At 42.6% G+C, this 27,385-nt stretch overlaps 1 pseudogene; it reads right to left on the minus strand.

Annotated features, from left to right (window-relative positions):
• Positions 1–26,453, minus strand: part of LOC131254258 (asparagine synthetase [glutamine-hydrolyzing]-like) — a 103,505-nt pseudogene extending 77,052 nt beyond the window's left edge.
• Between the last annotated feature and the right edge of the window lie 932 nt (positions 26,454–27,385).

A 27,385-nucleotide genomic window follows, 5' to 3' on the forward strand; every position in this document is an offset into this window, starting at 1 on the left:
GGGACCAGGAGGACCTCGCCCAAATGGCGAGGCATCGCCGGTCAGTCCAGAGACCGGCGATGCCATCGCCGGTTCGGCGAGGGCTCGCCGATCAGCGGGCCAGGTGGGCCGGGCCGGCGTGGGCCGATGATTCCTAGGCCTTGTGTGGCCCACCCCTCCACGATTTTCTATTTGAAACCTTTTCTAAACCCTATTCCCTTCACAATCTCCCCTCCCAAGCTCTCCCTTTCTTGAAAACCTTCTCCAAATCCTTCCAAATCTCTTCCAAATCATCTTCTTCTTCCATTTTCGTGCAAACCCCATCACCCTATCTCAAAACTTCACCTCTCATTGCTGATTTCCCTTTCTTTCCTTCTCATTTGAGCTCTTACATTCCCATTTTGGCTCTTAAGTATGTGGAAGCTTCACCATCTTCCTATTTCTCTCTTTCTCTCATTTCTCATGGCCCTCTTTGAGATTGTGATGGCCATCTTTTCTATTTCTTCCCTTCTTTCTTTGATGGGGAAGAAGAGAGCGCCCGTGGATGAAGCCGGGCCTAGCCGTCCAACCCGTGCACGGAGGCCGAGAGGTGCCGCCGTTAGCATGCCCGCCACACGTGAATTTCAGACCAAGCGGGACCTCGATCATCGAGCTCCCATTGGTAGAACTTTGTTGGCGGAGCTATCGCATAGAGTCTATGAAGGCCGTAGAGTCCTTTTTGAGGCTCACATTGATCCGCAGCTGTATGGTGAGTTTTTATTGTTGGAGCGCCTAGAAGGGGCTGGTTGGTGTCCCTTGTTTGAAGGCGAGTATCGCGCGAATGCTAGCACTGTTCGAGCCTTTTATGCCAACATTCTTGATCCTTCGCTGAAGCCTCTGTAGTTCAAGATTCCTTGTGGTAGCGGTCGAGTGGGCATTGTCAATGCTGCTTTGATATCCCGAATCTTGAATGTGCCACTTGGCGAAGTGCATGCCAGCGAGAAGAATGTGAACAGTGTGCGCGAGAGGGATCGTCGCACCCAATCCTTGTGTGGTCGTTTGGTCGAATGGCAGCCGAATAGGAGTCTTCTGGCTACCTACATGACGGACGACTTCCGTTTGCTTCATCACATGTGTACGTTCAATGTATACCCAAGGTGGAGCAACCGCAGTGAGTGTATGCGCCTGATGGTGGATTTCCTGTATCAGGTGGGGCAGGAAGCGAAGTTGTGTGTGCCGACGTACACCCTGCGCCAGATTATTCTCATCGCTCGTTCGAGTAGGAGGACTGAGTCGCTTCCATTTGGCCGCCTCATTTACAAGCTTGCACATGAGTTTGGCTATAGGCTTGGAGCTGAGAAGCCGGTTCCTGTTTGTCATATTAATCTGAGGACTCTTAAGCAGATGGAGATCGGTTCTAGTCGACATGCCTCAGAGAGTGAGGCTGAGTCTAAGAGCGATGCTGAAGAGAGTTATGCTGGAGGTGGTGCTGAGATTGAGGAAGAAACAGAGCAGGACGAGGAAGAGGATGAGGCACAGGATTCGAGTGATAGCTCTCCTCCTGTGGCGCCAGAGCAGGGTGCAGAACAGACTGCCAGAGATGCCCGTCTTACACGGCTTAAAGAAGGGCAGGCTGTTTTACGCCAAGATATTGTTGATCTTCGGGGCCTTGTTAAATATAAGTTTTAGAAGGTGACTCGAACTCTGAAGTCTATCCTATGTTGCTTGCAGGATAAGGGTGCTCTGCCTCCATCTCCTGATTCCGACGAGTAACTGTCGTTGTGGCCGTCCTTTGCTTTGTTTGTTGTTTTCTTTCTGTGTGTAGCCGTTGTTGGCTTGTAGTTGGAGTTGTTGTAGTTGTTTGTGGTTGTTTGTTGTGGCTTGAAGTGTTAGATGTTGTTGTTTTCATGCTTTCCTAGTCGTGATTCATGTATTGCTGCACTACTTGTATTGCGACGATTTTGATTAATGGAATGCATATTATTTGTCTTTGGAGTTGTGTTGTGTTGCTGTGTGGATGGATTATGTGACGAAGAATCTGACAGGTTGCATCCTCTGTTGAATGTAGGGATGCCTCCTACGGGTTTGAAGTCTTCGGCCCGTCTCTCTTTGATTGAGTCGCTTGCTGGGGTTCTTCCCTTGAGCGATAGCCAATCAGATCCACAGGCGGGTCCGTCTCATACCGGTGTTGGGCCGACACCTATGGCTCCTCCAGTCACACCCTCGGTTCCTAAGCCGAGTCGTGCACCTTCGTCTGCTTCGCCTACTAATAGGTTTGAGCAGATGATGTTGTTGATGCAGCAGTAGCAAATTCAGCAGTAGCAGCACCAGCAGCACCACCAGCAGCAGTAGCAGGAGTTCCTCTCTTCCAAGGCTAGCATCTTTGCTTAGTCAGTGGGGGCGACTCCACCTGCTTCACCTATGCCTCCATCTGGGAGCGCCAGTGCGAGCGGCACTTTTGAGCGATTCCAGCACTTGCGACCCCCTACATTTTTGGGTTCTCATAGAGCCGAGGAGGTCGAGTATTAGATCGACCGCATCTCTAAGATGCTGAGACCGTTGCACTGCTCTGAGGTTGAGCAGGTTGAGCTTGCCTCTTTCATGTTTGAGAAGGAGGCCAGTCTGTGGTGGGACAGTGTTCTTCGCACTGTCGAGGAAGGTTGTGTGGTCGTGGCAGGCGTTTGAGGCGCGCTTCCATGAGAAGTATTTTCCGGTTACGTACCGACATGAGAAGGAGAGTGAGTTCCTTCGCCTCTGCCAGGAAGGGTTGTCGGTGACGAAGTATGAGAACTGTTTACTGAGTTGGGTCGGTATGTTCCTTTGATCCTGGGTGATCAGCCGATGAGGATGCGGCGTTTCTCTGAGGGATTAAGACCTGAGATCCGATTGAAGATTTGCTGTGCTAGCATTTCTTCTTATGCAGAGCTAGTGAGCATGTCCTTGCGAGCAAAGCAGGACGGGGATAGAGCGTCCCGCATGCGAGCATCGATGGTTCCTAGGCCGCGACCGGATTTCTAGGGTGCCCCTTTCCTCTGCAAGAGGCCGCGAACAGATTCTCCTCCGAGGCGTTAGCGTCGCCCGCTCAGCAGATGAGAGCTGATCTTCGATGTTCATATTGTGGGAAGACAGGGCACTTGGAGCGTTTTTGCTTCTCCCGTATGCGAGCTAGTGGATTTACTCCACCGCAGAGGATTAGCCGTTCGATGCCTCAGGTTATTTCTCCTCCACCTCTTCGATCAGCGCCAGCTCATCCATCCTTCAGACTTGCAGTTCCTAACTTCAGGCCACCTCAGCAGCCCATGGTTCCTCCGGCGAATCGTCAGCAGCAGGCTCGAGTTCATGCGCTCTCAGCTGAAGTGCCTATGTCTGACTTGGTGCCGAGGTCCTTCGAGGTGACAACGCACATTGAAGGTATTCCCATTTCTATGTTGGTGGATACAAGGTCCACTACTTCTCTTATATCTTATGCGGCAGTTAGGCGTTTGGGTTTGAGATATGTTCCTATGCAAGGTGTGACGCTTACTACCGCTACGGGGATTTCCTCTGCTATGAACAAGCTTGTATGGATTGTTTGGTCGATCTGGGAAGTGGATCGATCCGGGTTGATTTCTTTGTCGCACCGCTTTATCATTACGATGTTATTATGGGTATGGATTGGCTCACGAGGATGCGAGCTGAGATTGATTGTGAAGCTAGATCAGTGACGATCCATGGACCTGAGGGCGAGACTGTTACTTTTCCAGTTCAGGTCAGTTACCCTTTTCGTATTGATTATTATTCTTCTCTGTTGGAGAGTATGGCCGAATCGGCGTTGGTTAGTATGTCGGTAGTTCAAGAATTTGAAGATGTGTTTGAGTCGATTCCTGGATTACCTCCTCAGCGTGAGATTGATTTTGCTATCGATCTTATGCCTAGTGCGGCACCCATTTCTTTACTCACCTATCGTATGCCTCCGAGTGAAATGGAGGAGTTGAGGAAACAGATAGATGGTTTGCTGGATTTGGGTTTTATTCGGCCTAGTGTGTCTCCTTAGGGAACACCTGTTCTGTTTGTGAAGAAGAAGGATGGTTCCTTGCGATTGTGTATTGATTATCGCAGGCTGAATCTGGTAATCGTGAAGAATAAGTACCCTTTGCCCAGGATTGATGATCTATTTGATCAGTTGAAGGGGGCACGGTACTTTTCGAAGGTTGATCTGTAGTCAGGGTATCATCAGTTGCGCGTCAAGGATGGTGACGTGCAGAAGACCGCTTTCAGGACTAGCTTCGGTCATTATGAGTTCCTTGTGATGTCGTTCGGTCTTACGAATACACTGGCCGTGTTCATAGATCTGATGAACAGGGTGTTTCGGCCATTCCTGTTCCAATTCGTCATTGTCTTTATCGATGACATTTTGATTTATTCTGCGAGCCGAGAAGAACACGAGGAGCACTTAAGAGCGGTTTTGGATACTCTTAGGAAGAATCAGCTTTTCGCACAGTTCAAGAAGTGTGATTTCTGGAAAGAGGAAGTCAAGTTCCTGGGACATGTGGTGTCCAAGGATGGAATAGCCGTCGATCTTGCCAATGTAGCTGCAGTGCAGGACTGGAAGCAGCCTTATTCAGTTACCGAGGTAAGGAGTTTTCTGGGTCTTGTAGGCTACTATCGACGCTTTATTCAGGACTTCTCGAAGATTGCCAGACCGTTGTCGCAGCTGACACGGAAGGATTTGAAGTTTGCTTGGAATGAGCAGGCGGAGTTAGCTTTTCAGGAGCTGAAGGACAAGTTGACGTCCGCCCCTATGCTAGTATTGCCAGAGCAAGGGATTAAGTATATTATATATACTGACGCCTCTCGCGTTGGTCTGGGTTGTGTCCTTATGCAGAAGGACAGGGTGATTGCTTATGCTTCGCGTCAGTTGAGGAAACACGAAGAGAATTACCCTACGCACGACTTGGATCAGCTGTCATTTTCGCATTAAAGCTTTGGAGACATTACCTCTATGGTGAGGAGTTTGAGCTCTTTTGCGACCACAAGAGCCTTAAGTATATTTTCACGCAGCGTGATTAGAATATGAGGCAGCGCCGATGGATGGAAACATTGAAGGACTTTAAGTTCAATGTTTCTTACCATCCGAGTAAGGCTAACCTTGTGGCAGATGCGTTGAGTCGCAAGAAGGCTTTTGAGTTTGCGGCTCCGCTGATGATAGCAGAGTGGGATATGTTGGAGTTCATGCGTAATTTTGAGAAGAAGCTTACGGTGGTTGAGCTGTATGAGGTAATCGCACACATTCGTGTACAGCCCCTTATCGATGAGAGGATCGTTGCAGCTCAGGCAGATGATGAGCTTTTGGTGAAGATGAGGAAGCGGGTTGGTACAGATGAGAACTCCGATTGGAGTGTTAGTTCTGATGGGGGCCTACGATTTCGTGGCCGGTTATGTGTTCCTGACATCCCTGACTTGAGACGAGAGGTTCTCGAGTTAGCCTATAGTTCTAAGCTTGCGATGCATCCAGGTAGCACGAAGATGTATCAGGATATGAAGAGGTCTTATTGGTGGAACAATATGAAGGTCCAGATTGCTGAATTTGTTTCTCGTTGTCTCACGTGCCAGCAGGTCAAGACAGAGCATCGCCGACCTCCTGGGTTGTTGCAGCCCATGCCCATAGCTGAATGGAAGTGGGACTTCATCTCTATGGATTTTATTTCTAGGTTACCAAGGACGAGAAAGGGATATGATTCTATCTGGGTGATCGTCGACCGATTAACGAAGTCGGTGCATTTCTTACTGATCAGAGTCACTAACTCTGCAGACGAGTTGGCTAGGTTGTATATCAAGGAGATTGTGCGTCTGCATGGAGTTCCCCTGGAGATTGTGTCTGATAGAGACACGCATTTTACATCTATCTTCTGGACTCGTATCCAGGAAGTGATGGGTGTGAAACTGAAGTTTAGCACTGCATTTCATCCACAAATAGATGGGCAGACGGAGTGCGTGAATCAAGTCCTGGAAGATATGTTGCGAGCTTGTGTTTTGGATTTCAAGGACAGTTGGGATGATTGTCTTTAGTATGCAGAGTTCGCGTATAATAATAGTTTCCAGGCGAGTATCGGCATGGCTCCCTATGAGGCGTTGTATGGTCGCCCATGCAGAGCACCACATTGCTGGGCAGAAGTTGGTGAGCGTAGTTTGCTTGGCCCAGAGTTGGTGCAGGTGACTTCAGAGAAGGTTGACATCATTCGACGTCGACTTCTGACAGCGCAGAGCAGGCAGAAGAGTTATGCTGATACGAGGCGTCGACCGCTTGAGTTTGAGGTTGGAGACCATGTGTTTCAGAAGGTCTCTCCTATGAAGGGAGTTTTACGGTTCGGTAAGAAGGGGAAGCTAACGCCAAGATTTATTGGTCCATTTCAAGTTCTGGATCGAGTGGGAGCGGTAGCATACCGCCTTGCTTTGCCCACACCTCTTGCGGGCGTGCATAACGTATTTCATGTTTCTATGCTGAAGAAGTACGTTCCTGATCCTTCGCATATTATCAGTTGGGAGCAAGTGCAGTTGAGTGAGGATGCCACTTATGTACTGCGACCGACGCGTATTCTCGACAGGAAGGAGTAGGTATTGCGTAGCAAGGTTATCCCTCTTGTGAAGGTGCTATGGACGCATCATGGTGTGGAAGAAGCTACTTGGGAATCTGAAGCTGAGGTCAGGAAGACCTACCCTCTGATCCTTGAGGAATTTATGAAGGTATGAATTTCGAGGACGAAATTTTCTTTAAGGGGGGTAGATTGTAACGACCTTGGAAATTTTTGTGCTAATCTTTCCTTAAGTAGTTGTTTTTGGGGTAATTAGCGCTATACTCGATTGCTTGTGAAATTCGCATCAATCACTTTAAATTGTATCTGCATGACTCAAAACTTGTAGATTAGTTAGCGCTATGTTACTCTGAAATCTGGGATCCATCGCTAAATCCAGTTGTTCTGGAGAATTTTTAGAAGTTCTGGATCGGACCTGGACCGCGCGTCGAAAGTCCGATAGCAATAATCTTAGGTTGTTGCGGTCACTATGTTGGGCTTGACCATCACCTCGAAAATTAAGTCCATGTGATGTTCTGGGTCGATTTGATTGAGTTCGGAGTGAAGAGTGTGAGAACGGTTGGAAATTTATTAAGCTTTTATGAAATCTGAGTCGTGTCGCTTGTGCAATGATTTTAAGCAATCTGACCGTTGGATTCTGACCCAATTTTACCCTCTGATCAGAGAAGGTGACCCAGGAATATCCTTATGCTTGTGGACCTGATCGAGCTTCCGTGACCGTTGAATTGAGTGTGGTCCGCCACGGTTGATCTGAAGAGTCGGTCGGTACGAAAACTCAGCCTGACCTAGATTTATGGTTAGTGAGCTTAAGTCCGACCTTTCGTGGTTATAGGTCCACCAGAAGTGCTTCGTTGGATCGCGAGAGTCAGGTTTTGGTTATACCTTAAGTATACCTTGGCCCTGGGGTTATTTTCATCAATTATAGGCCTCTTTATAGTCCTTAAACCCTAGCTCTCTTTTCCATACGAATTTTCTCTAACCCTAGCTTGGAAAGAGAGTGGAAAAGAGAGAGAAAGTGAGAGAGAAGTTGGTGAATCATCTTGGATTCTTTCCTGTTCTTCTACATCCTTGAACCTTTACTTTGAATTGTTATTTTGACGATTCTAAGTTCATCTTGGGCTAAGTTAACCTAACCCTAATCTGTGTTAGAGCTTAGAATAGTCTTGGTGTTGTTGTATCTCATTTCTATCCTTATTTTAGGGTATTCTATCGCCGTTGACGAAGACAACTCGTCTAAATCAGTTCGGTGTTTCTTTTCTGGCTTAAGGTGCGGACTTTAAGTGTATAGGTTATGGTTTTCAAGGCTTTCAATGCCAGTTAATGATTTATTCTTGTTATGGATGAGATTTCACATGTCAAATGTTGTGTTTATGTTGCATTCCTGATATGCATGTGTTATATTGAGATTTGTGTATTCTATGTGTATGTATAAAGTACCGTATATACATAAAATATGCACTTGTGTTTGCCATGATTATTTGCCATGTATGTATGCTAGATGTATGTGTGACAACTCCTTGGTAAAAGGAATTGTCCAAATGCTTGTATTTCAACATATGTCATATATGTTGTATCATGTATTCTAAGTGTTTGTAGAAATGTCTGAATGATCTAAAGTGTGATATTTCAACCTAGTATGGGCGTTGAGAAGCGATTCTCAACTCTCCCACTAGTGTGTATGATTTCCTTCTTACTAGTTACTTTCCATGTTATTTAATTTCAAGCATTCCTTATGCTTACATTTATGTTAAGTTGATATTCTTCAAATGCTTGAGTACCACTTGATTTAAGTTGTTGTTCCATTACTGTTTTACATTCAATATGAATATCTGTTGTAGTGTAATGTGTGTGGGACTATGCATTAGTCCAGGAAATCGGTAATCGGCCTTAAGATCGTGGCTGAGGTTGCTTTCGCCATGTAGGACGTATTAGACGAACCCGAGCCGTATTAGAGTTGGTGGCAATGGTTTGGCCACGCGGAGTGTTTGGGCACTCTATGTCGTTCAACCCAACGTGCGCTCGTGTTAGTCGAGTTCGTCAAGTAACCCGATTGTTCGATGTATGTTCACCATGTATGGACGCTACTGCTTGAATCAAGGGTACCGAACTTACCAGTGAAATCCTATTAATCATAGTACTTTGATCCGCTGAGACTCATGAGCCGGACATAGTGATGAGCCTCCCCCGCGTGGCCAGTGAGCAACTAAACTTGTGAGCCGATTATGGTGATATGGGACACTATATTCGTGCTGTCGGCCTACATTGATTGGTGGCGAGCCCTTTGTAGTGACCTTGAGCATACTTGGATACCGCATTGAGGTGACGAGCCGAACTGTGGTAATAAAGGTATGAAAGGCGTGCATTGATTGATGACGAGCCCTTTGCAACGACCTGAAAACATATGATCGTATGAGATGTCTAGGACTGATGACCCTAGAATGGATCACTGTTTGGATGGTGATATGAGGAAGGTACTTTAGCTTCCCAATCCTGCTGTATGAAAAGGACTAATAACAACTTGGTAATCATATTCATGCACCGCATTTGCATGTGCTTTGTAGATGTGGCGCACTTTGAGGTGGTGTCATGCGTAACGTAAGATGAAGACGCTGAGGGTGTACGCGTGAGGGCACGCATCATTTTGCATACATCCCTGCATTAACAAGAGTACTTAGGACTTGTTTAATTGTTCTGCTTTATCATTACTGCTTGATTGAACTGATAACATGTTAACCAGTGCCTTATTGTTCCACTGAGTTGATCACTCACTCCCACGTTCTAGGGCGGTGTTAAACACCCACCAGACTCTGTCTTAGGTTCTGATGTTGCAGATGTGGATGCGACTTCTGAGGCAGAGCGGGAGATGGATGATGATGAGGCTGCTTTCTCTTATATGCAGTTTTCAGACGGGTTCTAGCGAGCCTTGGTCTGATGCGCGAGATTCTGGGATTATTATTGGAAACTAAATGATGTAATTTTGATACTTGTAATTCAGATAAATAACACTTGCATTACGACCTGGTTGGTGTATGTACTTCAGTGATTTACACTTGTACACATATATTTCTATAAGTCTTCCGCTTGCTTTATTCACTTATCCCTGAATTATATCTGTGTTTTGGCTTAATCTATTCCATGTTTTATGCACTAATATAGTCAACATACATCCATCATTAAATATGTTGCATAAGTGATGTTTTGGAACTCGGGAGCTGAGTTATGCTCGACCCCCGAATTCCAGTGCGTTACACCAGGACTCATCTTAGAACAGTCCCGAGTTCGGCGCACCACAAGGAAGATTTTTGACTGAATTTTTTTTTTTATACATAGTAATACCTGAGCATGAAGATCCATGATCAAACTACCAAGCAACACTCTTCATCATAAGTCCCGATGGTTATAAGTATAATGCTTACAAAATATACGCAACGTCAACATTGCCAAATCGAAGAATAAATGCAATGCATCGAGAAAGCTAAGTCTTCCAAGCTACTCCAACCCTGAAAAAAAAATGAGAAATAGGAGGCTTAGGCCAAAAAGCCTAGTGAGTACACACGTGTGTGCAGTGTATCCTACAAGCAGGCAAGATAAATGTACTACAAGGAAATCATACCATAGCCATAACCATATTACATGCATCCGTAATCACGTCATCATCATCATATTGTCATGCCGTAATTATACAATATCGAAAATACTGACAAGTCCATGAGTCATACAATATCAGAGTACGCAATATAAATCAGCATGTAAATGAGGAGTTATAAAGAGTCAAATATCAGATGTCGAGGATGCAACACAATATGTGGTGCGAATGAAATGACTATGCTGGAGTGAAGTCGGGATGGTGGTACGTAGTATCGCAGATTATGGGGTCTGTCACAAGGGACTTCTATCCAAAATAGTTCCATACCTAATTTGGATAGTCAGACTCAATATGGTAAACTCCTGATCTCAGGTTAGTCGCGCGCCCCAACCGAAATCTTGGCCAGTGCGAAGGTACACACAATGATATAATTGCACCAGCCGGAGTGAATAGTAAATGAATGAATGAATGAGTATGCAACTCCCGCTCAATAAGTCCACATATCAAGATACAGTTCATCTCTGGGATCATCACCGGGTTTAGTACACTCCAAATGACACTGTCTCTCTCCTAGCAGCACAGTCCAAGTGAGCGTAAGAAACCTCACTATCTGCCTGACCAATAGTTAGCCAATATTTACCCGACACGTCGATAACAGACCCATTCACGAGCTAGTCAAACTCAGCCTAGCTATACCCCTACCCTCGGGCGAGTAAGGTCACACTCCCTTCCAACCGACCACAAAACAGTGGGAGACGCGGCCTCCTGGTATTCGGCACTCGGGCGCTCATGTATCCACTTGGTCTTGACATTGAGGCATCACCTAGCTTCGGAGGTTTATGAATTTTTACCCAAGGACATCTATGGCACCCGTATGCTAAAACCAAATATTTTCGGTGTCCCATCTAACCATCCACGACATGCCTATGGAGGCTACGGCTCTGATGTCGCTAAAGCGTACAACAATCACAACACACAATACAAGATGTATGAATCACACTACCAAACATGCAACAATCCCGTGCGTACCGAGCGCTCAAGGAGTCTCATAACAACCTACCCAATGACATATGCAATGGTCAACCACATCTCATAACAAACATACAGATGATGCATATAGGCATGTATCATGATGCTATGCTGTCACATACTCATAATCGATATTAATAACTGACGTCAACAATCGGCTTCGACAATGTGGACATTTAACCAACATTGTCCCCAAGGAATGACCCACATAAATATCAATACATACATCATGGTGAAATCACACCACATCGGTCCTCAGATACATCACTTCGGGTCTCACACAAGGGCCGCACATTCATCGCATTGGGCCTCACTCATGGGCCATGAATACACCACATCAGGCTGTACGACCCATGGGCTTCAAATACTCAAGAAGTGAGCCCTACACACGGGCCTCAAATACATCACAATGAGCCACAACCCATGGGCCTAAAATATATCTCAATTAGCCATGCCCATGAGTCTCAATTACATCACATTGGGCTTCGCTCATGGGCCTCGAATACATTGCAAGTGGCCTCAAATCTATTTCACAGGTAGACCACATACCTGGGCCTAATACACATCACTATGAGCCGCATCACATGGGCCGAGAGCCACATTTCATCATACCATTTATAGTTTAAAGATCACATTGTATAAAAATCCAGGATCTTGATAGCATTAGCTTGGGTAATATAACCCTAAATCATATTCGGTTTAGTGTACAACTTGGTCATGTGTGATTCAAGTGGTGGTATCTATGTCGATAAGTACAAATCTACATTGTTGAATGGTCATCAATGCCACTTGATTTCATACGGTTAGGTGGCCTTGTACGTATTTCACATTCATACAATTAGATGACTACGTATACTACATGTACTCCACCATTGCCTATGATTAGGTGGCTATACATACATCAAATACCCACATGATCAATGGGCCAAACAGGTAATATCACACCCTCACACCACTAGAGTTTATATATTTGTTATAATTAAACATGTTTTTAAGAGTTTAAACACAAGTATCATGATCCTATTACTTGGGGCCGCACTCTAACCAAAGTGCCAAGTGATCAAGGGATGTCCACAATCAGCCCATTTAAAGGATTAATCATCATTACTTCAAAACTTACAATAAAAGTTAATAATACATTCCACACATGGAATTTACAAACTCTTATCGAAGAGGCCCAATGGTTGGCCCAAACAAGGCTATCACTGATGGGCCCACATGGCGTTCACTCAAAATGGGCCTTAACATTCTTGGGCTCACATATCAATGGAATTCATAATGGGTCCTATGCAGTAAAGTCCATGGGGATTTCCCATGAGGTTGAGTTGTGTGTGACCCACCTACGACTTAGGTCTGCTTTTGATTTTAGTCCAAGTCCTAAAATGATATGAGGAAGTGGATGGTCTACATGGATTAAATAGATACACCACGGTGGCCTTAGGTTGGATTCAATAGTTAAGTACTTATCCTCACAGCCTTGTATTATATGGTCCAATTCAGGTTGGATCGACTATTCTGTGAGATAATGGCCTAAAGGAAACCCGGTATATGGGTCGATATCTAATACATTGTCAGGATGGCCCATAATGAATTTTCAATGATGAGAGTTTAATTTGCATTATTTCAGAACGTACGACTATCTAATCATTGGATGGGCCTAAGTCTTGGTAACATATCGTCAAAAGAGTTGATAAAATAGATAAACGATGAGGATCTTAAATATAAATCATGTCGTAACCATGGTGGATTAAGTGGCATAATACCTACATCAAAGTGGGTCATACCACACACAAGTTGAGAGGGTTACCCTCCCTTAAATATTCATAATTATTTGTTGGGCCCACAGAGGTGTGGTTCATAAATCCAGCCCATCCATTATGTGTGTCCCACTTGGTTGAGGGGTCAGACCAAGTTTCAAATACATCCAAATTTCAGGTGGCTAACAGGTGATTTACATACTCGAGCTTCGAGTTGTACAGACAGTTAAGGAGATCAAGGTTACATGGGTGCAAAGAGATGTATTTATTGCATATACACAATTCACCTATTTTTATTTTTTATTGTTATTATTTTTTTTGAGATCATTTTATAGCATCATCCAAAAATGAATCATATCCGAAGATTATCTGGACCTCACCACAAACAGTAGTGGAGATAATGATTTCACCACTAAACAATTTACAGGGCCCACCATACCGTTTATTTTCCATCCAATCTGCTCATAAGGACACAAAGACCTGAATTAAGGGGAAAAACAAATTTCATACTGCTCCAAAATTTCTAACCCAAAAGGGTTCCAATGGTTTATGTTCAATCCCCGCCACTTTTGTAGTGTGGCCCACTTGATAGTTAAATCTATCTCTTTTTTTTTTTGTTTTTTTTTTTTCAAGCCTTAAGACAAACTTGCAGTGGATGGACGGTTTGGATATAACACATACCTCATGATCAGATTCATCCAAATCTTTTTTTTTTTTTTGTAATTATTATTTATTATTAATATATATATATATATTTTTTATGGTGTGGGCCGCCTGAATTTTTGTGTACGGCTGAAATTTGGGGGTGACCCATTTTTAAATGGGACCCATCAAATGCAGGGTGCTGATGTTCGACATACATCAAAGTGGGGCTTATAGTGGGGCCCACCTCCTTCCAGCGTCAGTGGAGACGCTGTTAGCAATAGCGTCACCGACTGTTGTGTTTTTTTTTTTTTTTTTTTTTTTTTTATATATATATATATGGAGCCCACAACAGGATGATCCAGTCCATCTGTTGTGTGTGTCCCACTTGATGGAGGGGACAGTCCAAGTTTCAGATGCATCCAAATTTCAGGTGGGGCCCAGCAATTGTTTTTACATGTTTTAGCCATGTCTGCACATTATTTTAGGCGGTGTGGGCCACCTAAGTTCTTTGTACGATTGCTTTTTGGCGTGACCCATTTTTAAGAGGGGACCCATCAAATTCACGGTACTGATGTTCGAAATACATCAAGTTAGGGCCTGTGGTGGGGCCACCTCTTTCCAGCGTCAACATGCACGCTGCATGCTGCAGCGTCAGAGTCATGTTTTGTTTGTTTTTTTTTTTTTTTTTTGTTTCTCATATATGGGGCCCACAACAGGACGATCCAGTCCATCTGTTGTGTGTGTCCCACTAAGTTAAGGGGTCATTCCAAGTTTCAAATACATCAAAATTTCAGATGGGCCCCCCAGAAACTACTTTTATATGTTTTAGCATGTTTTCACATAAGTTTTGATGGTGTGGCCTACCAGAGAAATGTATTAGCTTCATTTTTTGGCTCAACGCCTAAAATCATCTGAAAAATTGAATGGACGGCATGGATTTACTACATACATCATGAGTGGGGCCCATTGTAGACCCACACCTCTTCCCTTCTTTTTCTTTCAACCGGCGGGACGCTGCCTTCTTCTTTTTTTTTTTTTTTTTTCTTTTTCTTTTTTTTTCCCTTTGGTGTGTATGCACGTGTGCATGTGTGAGCGTGTGGCTAACCAAATTGCAATACTTGAACAATTTGGATGGCTACAACATTCTGGTGGGGCCCACTATCAATGGGTCCCACATAAAGCCTATAATAAATTATTATTATTATTTTTTATTATTATTTTTTTCTCCATGCATCCATACCATTAATCACATCCTTATCATCATATCATCACAAGTATAAATTATTATTATTTATATGTACTCTCTTATGTATCCACACCATTGATCACATCATTATTCTCAAATCATTTCCACTAATAATCATACAAATAATTAAAAAAAACAAACAAACCAAGAGTGAAGTGGGTGTACTCACCTTGATGAATTAGATGGATGGTTGAGATGGATGGAAGGGATGGAATTGATGGTTGAGATGGATGGAAGATATGGGAATGATGGAGTTGATGGCCCACCAAGATCATTCCTCTCTCTCTCTCTCTCTTATGGAAAAAAATAGTGAAATGCTAAGGGATGGAGGGGTATTTATAAAGAAATGGATAAAATTTTGGTTAAGTTAAGCTAATGTGATTAATATTAGTTTAGGCTAGGATTATGGTACTTAATTCATGCTTTGCAATTAATGGTGGATTAAAGGAGCATGGGATGGCATGGTGTGGTGATGTCATGCATAGTGTATGGCATGAAAAAATGTTGACTTTTATGCACATGAGAGAGAAGAGGTATGGGTATGTGACATCACACACATGGGTAGAGATTCTCTCACCCATGTGTGGCATGTACATGTGTGCATGACATGTGTTGTGCACATGTGTGGAATAAAATACATGGTGCCATGCGCACATGATACACTTATTATTCTTCACGGCGTATCTCACTAACGAAGTATCATACCGACGCACGGGTGGTACCTCCACGATCGCGGCGATGGGGCGGTCGATATGAGATAGGTTTCAAGGTCTTGGGGTTCTGGTCAGTTGGGTGTGTATTATGAACGGTCAATCTATGTCTAGCTAAGGACATCAATCATCATGCACATATGCATGGAAAATAGTACCGAATGGACCAGGTGTTACAGTTATGCTTATTACAACTGTATTTGGGGTCGATATTTGCATATTCTCTTATTGTGTTTACTTTGAATGATCACATGAAAGCATGACAATATGAATATCTGGAACTGATAAGACTCGCATCCCACACACTTTCACATAATTCATCCATCATACACTAAGTGTCATATCTTGTTTAAATATTGAATAGTCTTATGATTGGATCCTCTACTTGGCTTGGAAGCCTGTAGAGTTAAAATGAATATGTCTTGATAATTGCACATTAGATCAAGAGTAGGTTAATAGGATTTTAAATTGTCGTAAAATTTTATAAAGTCCTATTCACCCCCATCTAAGACACTTTGACATATTCCTACTTATATTATAGTGGTCTTTACCGCAATTTCATTTGGTATCAGAGCAGGTCTCTCTTAAGGGTTTAACTGCCTAGAGAGTAATCTTGACTGAAGTTGAGAATCATGGTCAAAGGGGAGGGTTCATTTGTGTCCAATCTCCTGTTTTTTATGGTTCAAATTATGCATACTAGAAGGCAAGGATGCACTACTTTCTGAAATCTTTGGATCATGACGTTTGGGACATAGTTGAAACTGGATATGTGTCACCAACTGATCAAATAGTACTTGAGAATGGGACTACTATCTCTAAACCTAAATCCAAATAAATGTGGACTGCATACGATAAAGAAAAACAAACATCTGAAGTAAAAGCAATGAATGCTATTTACTATGTTGTGTCCTAAGAAGTCTTTAATCAAATCAGTATGTGCAACACATCAAAAGAAGCATGGGATTTGTTGGAAATAACCCATGAGGGAACCAGAACAGTGAAAAGATCCAAGTTACAACTTCTAATATCACAGTTTGAACATCTCAGAATGGAGGAACATGAGACATTCATGGAATTCTTTACAAAATTGAACATCATCTGTAATTCTGTGGGTAGATTGGGAGAGAAAGTTCCGGTCTCAAAATTTTGTAGGAAAATTCTAAGATCCCTACCAAAACGTTTCAACTCCAAAGTAACAACTATCGAAGAGTGTAGAAACATAGATGAAATGAAAGTAGAAGAATAAGTAGGTTCCCTAAAAACATTTGAACTGCACTTCAAACCAACCCTCAAATCCAAAAGTAATGCCCTCAAAGCTACAAAACACATCACCATTAATGAGGATGAGGAGAGTGAAAGAGAAAATGAGGATGAGGAAGTGGCTCTCTTGGCTCAATAGTTCAAGAATTTTTTTAATAAAAACCGTGGCCGACCATTCGACTACAAAGGCAAACAATTGGACAACAAGCACCATATAGGCAAACCTCTTAAAAGGTCCAAAGATCCTCAATGTTACAATTGCCAGAAATTTGGGCACTTGTCCACTGAATGTCCCTCCAAAAAGACTAAGGGAAAGGTCATGGCAGCCACATGGGATGACACTAAAGAATCAAACTCAGAATTCAATGATTCAGAGAGTGATGTAGAGCAGAAATCCTTGAAAATACTCATGGCCTCCACATCCACTAACATTCCCTTGGAAACTGAGAAAATTGATGAACCACGAGCCTAAGGGACACTTCCATCAAATGATGAGAAAGAAGAAGAAGAGGAAGAACAGGATAATATACATGATGCCTATGATCAACTTTATATGCATAGCATAAATATCCTCAAAAGACTTGGTATCAATGAAAATAAGAATAAATTGTAGCAAATGGATTTAGACAAAACTTTAGAGATCAATACACATTTGATTAATGACCTTTAGCAATACCACTTAAATAATGATAGGCTGGAAAGAATTAATTCATTTCTCAAAACCGAGTTAGTAAAACTAAACAAACAGATTGAATTATTGGAAGATGAAAACATATATCTTAAGAAGGAAAATCACATGCTTATTTTTTATGCAGAAAAATCTAAAAAATTTGTTGAGCTTAGCTATAAATTCTCCCAAAGTGGCGAAAAACTTGAAAAACTTTTAGCAATGGGGAGAACTCAAATAGATAAGAGAGGATTGGGATATGAAAATTGCAAACCAAATCCCACTCCCACAGCACCAATGCCTAAGAAAGGTGCTGCCTCAGGAAGTAACACAAGGGCCACTCCTGTCTATCATTCATGTGGAGACTCAGGCCACTACAAGTTTGAATGCCTAACCTTTGGGAGGACTCAACACAATTTCGGTTTAAACCTTACTGGTAAATATAAACCAACCAGAAGAACAATGCAAAATGTAAAGAATCCACCAAAGTACATGGTAAGAGGTAAGACACAATCATCTCCACCGAAAATGACAAGAAAAAATTGGAGGAACTATTGAGTCAAGTGGCTCAACTAAATCAAAAAACAAAGGAGTTAATGAAATAAGGGAATATGATTCAGTTACCAATGTACCCAGACAAACCCATAGTGAAGTGAAAACAGTATCTCCTAGAAAAACTGTCACTAAATGGGTAATGAAAAAAAAGAGAAATTGTATAGTAACTTATTCATTTTCAAAAACAGGCAATGATGCTAGGTGGTACCTTGATAGTGGGTGCTCAAGATATGTCATGGGTGACAAATCACTTCTCTAAAATTATTCAAATCTTGACGATGGGAAGGTTACCTTTGGAGATGGACGCACCACTAAGGTAATGGGACATGGGACTATTGTTGGATTAGAAATGTGAAAAGGCCGAGCTAAGAGTCCTGGGGGGTTGAATAGGACTATGCCAAATTAAAAATAAACTGTAGAATTTAAACAAATATAAATAAAGATAGCACTAAACAATCCCACAATGCAGAAATGTAAAACAACCTCAAGTGTACAAGTATTGAGAGGTTGATATAGATGTTGTTCTAAGGACAACCTTACACCAAAAACCAATTGCTTATGGTATGATAACCTAATTCCTAGAATGATCTGTGTATCAAAAACTCAAACTGATATAGAGGAATAAAGAAATAAATAGCAAAGAAAGAAACTAAGCTATTACAATATTCCTACACTTGTATAAAAGAAATAAAAACATTCTTCACAAATGCATAAAGGGAAATTACAACAACCACAAAATAAAATAATCAATCAATCACCACAAGACCAGAAATTATAGTGGTTTGCTTGTGTGTACACCAATTGTTTAGAAAAATAGCCACACAACTACTCCACTCCTAATATCCTCACACAGTGGATATTAACGTTCACTATGAAATAGGTTTTTCAAGGTTCACCTAAAACCCTCACAATTATGTCTTTCAAGTGGGCTTACACAATTCAAAAACCCCACACTTTAAGTTTTCTGGATCACCTCGGACAAACCAAAAGAAAGAGATTTTTCTGGCACAATCTCAAAGAAACCTAAAGAATGATTTACAAAACTGTAAAATACTTATCTGGATATTCTCCTTTTGATGCAGCCCGAAAGAACTAATTCGGAGCAGAAGTTCAACGTAGATGTTCAATGTTCACACTCACTTATGAAATGGTTCTAAGTTCTAAATTGATTTTAGATTAAAGCACCTTGGGCTAGCTTGATTTGATTTTGATTCCAAGAAATGGGAAAACTTCAATCCCTCTTTTAAATAAAATTGGAATGCTGAATACAAAATCAAATGCAGAAAGCTAATTAAAGAGAATATAAAATGAGCACTAAATAACTTAAGAATATTACTAACTTATCTCTTAGAGTGGTGTCTTGATCTTACTTGAATTGGATATTAAACTCTGAAATTCATGCTCTATTTATAAGTGCAGAAATCGCATCTTCGACTAGTCCTGAGGTCGGTTCGACTGGTCGAAGGACCAACAAACTTTTAAAAATTTGGACGCGATAAGATAAGATCGTTCCATGACTGGTCGAAGGGCCTACTCGACCGGTCGAGTCCTGTCCACGACTGGTCGTGTGGGACCTTTTTAGTTACTGGACTTTGAGTCGAGCCTATACGACTGGTTAAGCATTGTTCACATGACCGGTCGAGTAGTCTCCAGGACTGGTCGAGGCAATAACAAAAAATCTTTAAAATAAGTAACAAACTTAGGACTCGTCGATGGTTTCTTGGATTGATCGAGCCAGTACTAGGACTAGTCGAACATAGTCTATGACTAGTCGAAAAATAGTCTATGCACTTATATAATGACCCAATTAAATTATGTATTCAAAATGACCTATCTTATGGTCAATCTAGGGTCATTCATACATTGTAAGCAAAATATGAACATTGAATCTTCTTTTGCTTCAATTGATAGTTATTCTTTGAAGTTCACGAAGCTTGAGATCTTGACATATGATGAAGCTTGAACTTAAGACTTTTGAAGCTTGGATTTGACTAACATGGAAGCTTGAGCTTGAGCTTGAAAGTAAAGAACTTTGTCTTGACTTGGACGAAGCTTTGAAAACTTGACCTATTGAAGCTTGAAAGATTGAATTAACACTTGGCGTTGTACTTGAACATGAACATGTAATCTTGCATTTGAAGTTCTTGAGGTAAAGCCCTTTGTTCTTGTACATGAGATGCACAGTCTTGAATAGGTAGATGCGCTACACAAGGCACAGATTCCAAGAGGTTTTGGCACTACAAAATTTGACAATCATAGGAGCTAGAAACCATAACACTTACAAAATGCTCAAAAATGAGAATGCTCTTTGCGTAGAAGGGTTGACACACAACCTTCTAAGCATTTCTCAAATATGTGACAATAAGCATGTGGTGACTTTCTCCAAACAAGAATGCAAGATCTCGGACTTATCAGGAAAATCAATTATGAAGGATCTTTCCACTAGTGACTAATGCTATGTCATGAAAGGCAATAGGAAGGATGATTCATCTGCCTAATATCACTTGAGAATAGATAATAAGTCCAGGTCATGGCATCTAGGCCTGAACATGCATGAGAAATGATGCACTTTATGGTTATTATGATATATCCAAAGTTTGTATACCTCATCAATTTCTTTTTGAATATGAACATAACAAATGTTTATAATTTTGGTTCTCACAATATTTTGTACAAATTTGTTGTGTATACAAGCTATAAAGGAAATAGTTTATGATATGCAACTCTGAGAGTCTATTAAAGTACACAAATCAATGTCATATTTTTTTCACTTCAATAAGTCAGTCGATGAATCGAATGACTCCTCGATGACATCGAGCAAAGTTCGATGTCATCAAAGCACTTTCAGAATCAAAAGCGTCGCACATTGTAGAATGTCATCAAACACCTCTTCGATGACATCGATTAGAGGCTCTTGATGTCATTGAATCAGATTCGATGACATCGAATAAGCCCACCCGATAAAAAGCGGGCGAGCGGGAAAAAGGTTTTTTTTGTCGTTTCTTCTTCTCGGTTTCGTTTCTTCACTCCATTAACGTATTGGGCAGTCATCTATAACTCAAAAATAAAAATCTCTAGGTATATTCCTTCTTTCCTTAAAGGTATTCATCATTTCATTTGGTTGTCCTAGGTTGATAGAAGTTTTTTTTTTTTTTTTTTGAGAAATACTCTTCAGTCCTTCATTGCCTTGATCGTCTTTGGGTTTTTCTATCATCCATCATCTTGCAGTTGTGTTTTTCCAATCTAACATGTCTAAGGACAAAGGGAAAGCTCCAATAGTAGGAGAATCATCACAACTAACTCAGAAAAAGACTTGGCTCCACGGGAAAGAGCTTAGGCTCAGGAATCCCTTGCTCGCCACCGAGGCCCTGCCGCTCGACAGTCGTCACTCGGTGAGGCCCCGTCTGTGGCTCTAGTATCTCCTCCCACTCCAGTGATTCCACCTCCTCATGCCAACATGTTGGAAAAATATATGGGTCGAAGTATGGTACATGAACGTAAAGTGGATAGGGAGTGTATTTGGGCATTTGATATAGAATCTCTGTTATTGGCCGTCGATTAGTCTCTTGTTTTGGATTTTGGTGGGCTATGCCATGATGACCGAACCTACCAATCTCTCACATATTGCCACTCTCCAGTTCTTGAGCCTCCTTCTATAACAGTCACAGTCGGGGAAATGAGTGCAGAAATCACGATTGAGTCCGTTACAAATCTGTTTGGTCTCACTCTTTCCCCTGTCGGCCTATCTAACCTTAATCTTGATGACCCAATGGTCCAATCCCTAGTCACCAAATTCTTATGCTACGGTAGAGACGTCCCTTGGTATTAAGGGAATGCACTTAAGGCAAAATACATGCTCCCAAAATATTGAGTTTTACATGGGATCTTCTCTACCAACATATTTCCTAGGGGGACAAATCGAGCCAATCTTACTTATAAGGCCCGTAACCTAGTTTGTACCGTTCCTTAGGATCTCGCAGTCCTCCCAATCAAATTTCGATGACCCGCGATCTGTAATTAGCGTTTGCACATGACCCTAAGTCGTAACCTGTACATCTATGTTGACTCAACTCGAAACTTGTACCCTAGCGACCCGCACCGTCGTCGCGGTTCCAATGCCGTGTCCTGCCGCCGATGAGATACCAAGGCCAGGAGTTGTGGGCCTGCGTTTATTTTGAGAAAATGTCATGTGTTATGAATTTTGAGAGAATCTCTATAACCTGTCACATCAATCAATCAATCACAAGTCAAGTACACAACCCATCCCTCTCTTACACAAGCCTTACCTAAAGTCAACTCTCCCTCTATCCACCCATCCCTCTCTCATTCAAAATTCAACCAAGCCCATACCCTCCATGTCATTTTCTTACAACATCCATTCCTCCCATCCCATCTCTCTCACAATACCCTCTTCTCTCTCATTCTCTCCACCATTTCCCAAGCTTCCATGAGAGAAAAGCTCTAAGGAGAGAAAAGATCAAGGCCCACTTCTTACCCCCTCATCTCAGTATCCAGCCCTTCAAACTTCATCATCCACTCTTAACGAGAAAGCCTAGGAGCTGAGGAGTCCAAGGAGCTAAAGAAAAAGACCATCGGTGGGTGTTTTATAGGCTTAGATTTGTGTTTTGATGATGGGCCAAGTGGGGCCTACCAATTGATGGTATGGATCTCACTTTGGACCCTAGGTGTGGCTGATGGCCCACCATGATTCGCATGCTCATTCCATGATGGGGCCATCCTCCATGGACCTCATCATGATGTTTATTTTGCTACTATGAAAAGGTCATCTAGACCTTGCATTTTTGTGGAGAAGGGATCTCTACCATTGATTTTGATTAGAGGGCCCACATGTAATGGAACCCATTTTGATATATGTGTTGTAACAAAAAGGGGCCCATAGTGGCAAGTTCCCTCTACTACGCTGTCTCTCTCTCTCTCTTTATATATATTTATTATTATTATGACCCACCTTGAAGAATGGATTAGATCTACACCGTCCATCAATGGGCGACGTGTACGTGGGGCCATCTTGATGTATGTGGCTGGTGAACCACATGTACATGGAACCCACCTTGATGGATGTATTGCATCCATACCGTCCCGCCATGGGACATCCAAGAGCCTCTGCTACTGACCGTGTGAAGAAAAACACAAATGTCAGCTTCTTTCATCTGGTGGGTCCCACACATGTGGACCCACCTTGATAATGTGTTGGTCCCACACCATTCAATGGTAGGAAGTGGGACTCACTCCACATGTGTTACACGTGTGGAGATGAGCCCACATTGATGTATGCATTCCATCATCCACATCGTCGATCCAGACTAGACACTAGATGCTGGAGTTAAAAATATATATAAATAAACAAATATATGTGCTTGATTCAAAACTAGGTGGGCCACACTGACGTGGACCCCACATGGACGTATGTGCCTTACATCTACACATCCATCCAACCATCCCAGTCCATGGGCTTGGGAACGAGGCAGATTCAAATCTCAGGTGGAACATGGGACCAAGGCCACTTTGATATATGTGTTTCATCCTACCGTCCATCTGTGGCCCACCATGATATGTGTTATATCCCAACCGTCCATCTAAGGACATGGGGACCACCATCATAGCAGTTGGACTGACATTAGCAGTTCTGTGGGTCTCGCACGATGTATGTGTTTCATCTATACCGTCTAACCACCTGTCCAGCTGTCGGGCCCACCTGCTGTATTGGCATCAGCAAGATCTATGGGTCTAACCATGATGTATGGCCTTATCCACCGTCCAGATGGCTGGATGGTGGGACCCACCACTAAATATCCCCATCCATCTGAACAGTGAGACCCACCACTAATGTATATGTTTTATATCCCCATCATCTATCAACTGGACTGCACCAAAAAAAAGAAACAGTGGAGGACTGAACGTCTATCACTGAAACCCGTTTAGGGTTACGAAAGTTGCGGATCAATATGAAATTGGTTTTTTTCCTCTTAACCCAGGTCTTTATAACCTTGTGAACAGATTAGGTGGAAAATAAACGTTATGGTGGGACCCACCTTGATGTATGTATTCTGTATCGCACCATCCATTGCCGGAAGGTGCTGTGTGCGGCCTACCCATGATGTATGTTTTAGCCATGCTGTCCAGTCCACTGGACGTGCGGCCCACCTTAATATATGTGTCAAACATCCATGATGTTCATCTGGTGTGCCCATTTAGAAGGTGCGGGCCCACCTGCTGGCTGTGTAGGGCCCACCTATGGTGAGGCCCATTTGGTGAGGCTCGATGTGATGTATGAGGCCCGATGTATTGTATTTGAGGCCCATTTGGTGTGACCTGATGTGATGTATATATAAGACCTATATGATGATGCTCGATGTGTTGTATTTGAGGCCCATTTGGTGTTGCCAGATGTGATGTATATATAAGACCCATATGATGATGCTTGATGTGTTGTATTTGAGGACCATTTGGTGTGGCCCGATGTGACATATATATATATATATATATATAAGACCCATGTGATGAGGCCTGATGTGATGTATATGAGGCCCATATGGTGAGGCCCGATGTGATGTATATGTTGTAATACCCTGTACTTTCCAATACTCGAGTGTTACCATGTAACCAGATTTAGTAAAATGCAAGTCTAGCTTGAGAAAACATTCATATGCATCCTAGTTTAAATTCGACTAGTGAAAGAAATCCCCACCTACAAGACAAAGCGATCCATCTGTTATTACTTGAGAGGGACTATCACATCATTAGAGAAACCTATTTTAGCACACCAATCACTTTGATGAAGGAATCAAAGAGCCCACCTTGATTTCTAGGGCCTGGATCAACAACCTTCCTCATGACCATGAAATAAGGCCAATCATGCCATCGTCATCAAGATCAATCATTTGGTTTAGATTATACCTCCATTCAATCGCAAGATCGACCTTCTAGTCATCCATTGTAGACTATAGAGTGTCATGATCATTAATCATGTGATCGTTAGTATCTTCTTCTTCATAAACCAATTGTTTTCATTGCAACTTCATTTCCATACTTATCACTATCTAGTAATCCATGATATCTGGTTAGGCAAAGTCCCCACTCAAATGTGTTGGATTGGCTATTCAATTCAAGATTTAGTATTAGACTTTTATGATCCGATATCATCAAGTAATTAGTTGCATAAATTGATCCATGGCCATTGATCGATGATTTAAAACAAGTAGCCATTGGACCTTAAAACCATCCATTGAATCTCGAGATCATTTAAGGGTTTATATTATGAGCATATTTAATCATGAACTTGGCCATTTGACCATCCATAGTAGACCATAAAAGTATCCCGACCACTCAGACAAGTTCCTAGGACTCTGGAGCGTGGATTGGAATCAATTCAACCGTTAGATTAGTCGAATGGTTAGGATATCAAAGAGTGGTAATTAGGCACCTATACAGCATGTTCCACTTAACAGTTAAAATATTTTAAGAATTAGACGCACGACTTGTAGGTTTTAACCTACCGCAAAGGCGGCTCTAGTTAGAAATAGGCCCTACAATTCTAAATTAAGATAATAATAATAATAATAAAGTAATAATAAGACATTAAAACTATTGATTGCTTACTAACATATTATGAGGGTCTTGAATATACATATGGTCCATTAGTACTTTTAACCGTTAACGTTCAATCTCGGAATCATCCAACCATTAGATTGGTGGAAAACCACCATTAGGACCACAAATCAAGTTGTGGGCCCCACCTAGGCATTTAATTTGCTAGATTTTTTTTATCAAGGGCCCTTCTTGGGAACCCTCCAAGTGGAATGGACGGTGTGGATTTCGTCAAATCCACTTGTGGACCCCACACTCGGTTGCGCGTGTACACAGTGCAGGAGCGCTCACTGTGTATCGAACCATAAGCGTGGTCAAATCGGGTTTGACTCGATTGTTTCCAAAAAAAGAGGATCTCCCGCCAGCGTTCGTTTCAAACGAACTAATATTGTTTTCTTTCATTAGTGGCCCACCATCCGACCTTGGCACTTGATTTGATCCACCGATCTTGTAGATGGGTCAATTTAGAAAGGAACTCGGGTCGTCTCACATGAAGATGTGTACTCTTGAGGGCACAAATCTAGTTGCACACGGACTGTGAAAAATCATGTTTCTAAAAAAGGAAACTATTTCCGCGGCTGCTAGCTATCACGATCCGTGTGAGTCACTCATTCTCCATCCAGGCCGTCCATTCGGCGAGATCTCAGCCACCTAATCCCCTGTTTAAGGCTCCCTCAAATACTAGAGAGAGAAACCGCAACCAGTTTCAGTCCCACTAGTCATTTCTTCCTCTCTTCGGAACCCACCGAGAAGAGCTCATCTGAGCTTCGTCCCTTGCATTCCCTGAGCTTCCTGGGATCCAATAGATCGACCCACAACAGCCAGATCTGAGGCAAGGCCATTAACCTGAGAGATGCCATTATTGACCCACCACCATCCTCGACCCGCTGATGCAGTCTTTAACCTCAACCCGGTTGTTGATCCCACATTCAAGGAGTTCGCAGGTGAGCCTTTTTATCAGCATTCCATCTCCACAAACCAAACTTAAATCCATGCCATACATTTAAGGCAGAAACACGACAAGATGGGTGTATGAATGGCGTGTGCACGCTGTCCACACCGTCACACCGAGTCCTCCCGATTTCAGGGTGGGTTTGTTCAATGCCAGATGCCTTGGGATGTAACTAGAGGGAGAGAGAGATTTAGAAAGGAAGGGAAGAGGAGAGAGTGGCTGTACACCCATCCAGCTCGGCCGAGTTTCAGTAACTCGCTGTGCGACTCGGTTGGGTTTGCCCAGACCCCATCCGAGTCCAGACTCTGAAGGATCCAGAGAGAAAATAGAGAAGGGAAGAAGAGAGAGGTTAAGGGTTGGTTACTATTGGAGTCAGGTTTTGGAACCGAGTTCGACCGGTTCATGTCTGAGCGTGGTTGAGTCGCGTCTCGGGTTGCCGAGTTAGCACGACTTAGGCTCAGTTCTGGTGTCCATATCTGGACCAGACCTCTGGACCAGACCTAGTGAGGATAAAAAGAGAGTAGGATGAAGAGAGAAAGAAAAGAGAAGAAATAGAAGAAGAGAGAGTAGGGGCCGAGTCAACTCGGTCAGGACCAAGTCCAATAGGGTCGAGTCATGCTTGGGCCTGGCCAAGCTTCACTGAGATTGAATTAGGTCAGGTTGAGTCGTGGAGAGGGTCGACGGCTCGAATGGAGGGCGAGTTGAACTACCGAGTCGACCAATGTGAGTCACCTTGCTTTTCCTAAGTTTGATTTTCGATTTACCATTAATTGTCATTATTATGATGATTATTAAACAATTAGCCATTAGTGGACTATTCATGATAATATTAATTAGTAT

This window comes from Magnolia sinica, chromosome 8 (genome assembly GCF_029962835.1).
Source record: "Magnolia sinica isolate HGM2019 chromosome 8, MsV1, whole genome shotgun sequence".
NCBI lineage: Eukaryota > Viridiplantae > Streptophyta > Magnoliopsida > Magnoliales > Magnoliaceae > Magnolia > Magnolia sinica.